Source organism: Procambarus clarkii, chromosome 30 (genome assembly GCF_040958095.1).
Source record: "Procambarus clarkii isolate CNS0578487 chromosome 30, FALCON_Pclarkii_2.0, whole genome shotgun sequence".
NCBI lineage: Eukaryota > Metazoa > Arthropoda > Malacostraca > Decapoda > Cambaridae > Procambarus > Procambarus clarkii.
In genome coordinates, this window is record NC_091179.1 from 25,164,951 (window position 1) to 25,167,450 (window position 2,500).

A 2,500-nucleotide genomic window follows, 5' to 3' on the forward strand; every position below is an offset into this window, starting at 1 on the left:
TTGTGATCCTGTGGTCCTGGGTTCGATCCCAGGCGCCGGCGAGAAACAATGGGCAGAGTTTCTTTCACCCTATGCCCCTGTTACCTAGCAGTAAAATAGGTACCTGGGTGTTAGTCAGCTGTCACTGGCTGCTTCCTGGGGGTGGAGGCCTGGTCGAGGACCGGGCCGCGGGGACACTAAAAAGCCCCGAAATCATCTCAAGATAACCTCAAGATAGATAACCAGTAAGAACATTACCTCCTGCAGCCGCCCAGTCAAGAGGCGCCGCTCATCTCGTTAACGATAACTTTAGCTTCTGTTTATCTCATTAAAGCTAAGTCTTACCTCATCTTGGCCTCATTATTAAAATCTTAAGATACCTTCCTTGAGTCTGTTAAGATTAAAGCATCGTAGCAAATGTTGTTGTGTATAAATATGTCTCACTAAGGCTTAGAGGCTTCAGGGGTACAGGAGGATGAATCAGGGGCTTCAGGGGTACAGGAGGATGAACCAGAGGCTTCAGGGGAACAGGAGGATGAACCAGAGGCTTCAGGGGTACAGGAGGATGAACCAGAGGCTTTAGGGGTACAGGAGGATGAACCAGGGGCTTCAGGGGTACAGGAGGATGAATCAGGGGCTTTAGAGGTACAGGAGGATGAACCAGAGGCTTCAGGGGTACAGGAGGATGAACCAGAGGCTTCAGGGGGTACAGCAGGATGAACCAGAGGCTTCAGGGGTACAGGAGGATGAACCAGAGGCTTCAGGGGTACAGGAGGATGAACCAGAGGCTTCAGGGGGTACAGCAGGATGAACCAGAGGCTTCAGGGGTACAGCAGGATGAACCAGAGGCTTCAGGGGGTACAGCAGGATGAACCAGAGGCTTCAGGGGTACAGGAGGATGAACCAGAGGCTTCAGGGAGTACAGGAGGCTGCGACTCACCGTGAGTACTGGAGGCTGTGACTCACCGTGAGTACTGGAGGCTGTGACTCACCGTGAGTACAGGAGGCTGCGACTCACCGTGAGTACTGGAGGCTGGGACTCACCGTGAGAACTGGAGGCTGTGACTCACCGTGAGTACTGGAGGCTGCGACTCACCGTGAGTACTGGAGGCTAGGATCCACCGTGAGTACTGGAGGCTGGGACTCACCGTGAGTACTGGAGGCTAGGACCCACCGTGAGTACTGGAGGCTGGGACTCACCGTGAGTACTGGAGGCTGCGACTCACCCTGAGTACTGGAGGCTGCGACCCACCGTGAGTACTGGAGACTGCGACCCACCGTGAGTACTGGAGACTGGGACTCACCGGGAGTACTGGAGGCTGCGACCCACCGTGAGTACTGGAGGCTGTGACTCATCGTGAGTACTGGAGGCTGCGACTCACCGTGAGTACTGGAGGCTGTGACTCACCGTGAGTACTGGAGGCTGCGACTCACCGTGAGTACTGGAGACTGCGACTCACCGTGAGTACTGGAGGCTGGGACCCACCGTGAGTACTGGAGACTGTGACCCACCGTGAGTACTGGAGGCTGGGACCCACCGTGAGTACTGGAGGCTGGGACTCACCGTGAGTACTGGAGGCTGTGACTCACCGTGAGTACTGGAGACTGGGACTCACCGTGAGTACTGGAGGCTGTGACCCACCGTGAGTACTGGAGGCTGTGACCCACCGTGAGTACTGGAGGCTGGGACCCACCGTGAGTACTGGAGGCTGCGACTCACCGTGAGTACTGGAGGCTGGGACCCACCGTGAGTACTGGAGGCTGTGACCCACCGTGAGTACTGGAGGCTGGGACCCACCGTGAGTACTGGAGGCTGCGACTCACCGTGAGTACTGGAGGCTGGGACCCACCGTGAGTACTGGAGGCTGTGACCCACCGTGAGTACTGGAGGCTGGGACCCACCGTGAGTACTGGAGGCTGGGACCCACCGTGAGTACTGGAGGCTGGGACTCACCGTGAGTACTGGAGGCTGGGACTCACCGTGAGTACTGGAGGCTGGGACTCACCGTGAGTACTGGAGACTGCGACTCACCGTGAGTACTGGAGGCTGGGACTCATCGTGAGTACCCTCCTGGTGAGTGGTACTCAGTGGGGTGGAAACAGTGACAAAGACATTAACGTCGTACTCTGACAAGTGACGCTCATTGTTTAATTGCGTTACCAGTGGTTAATTGTTTTGAACTGCTCATAACTGCTCATAACTGCTCATAACTGCTTATCAGCATATCTATAATTCTTCATAGACAGTTGTTGGCTTGTGTGATGATGGCTACTGTGTAGAGTAGATGAGTACGCCTCTAGCGTCCCTTGGGGAGTAGATGAGTAGATACTGAGCAGCTGGGTACGCTCCTAGAGTCCCATGGGGAGTAGATGAGTAGATACTGAATTGATGGGTACTCTCCTAGCGTCCCTTGGGGAGTAGATGAGTAGATACTGAGCAGCTGAGTACGCCACTAACGTCCCTTGGAGAGTAGATGAGTAGATACTGAGTAGATGGGTACTCTCCAAGCGTCCCTTAGGG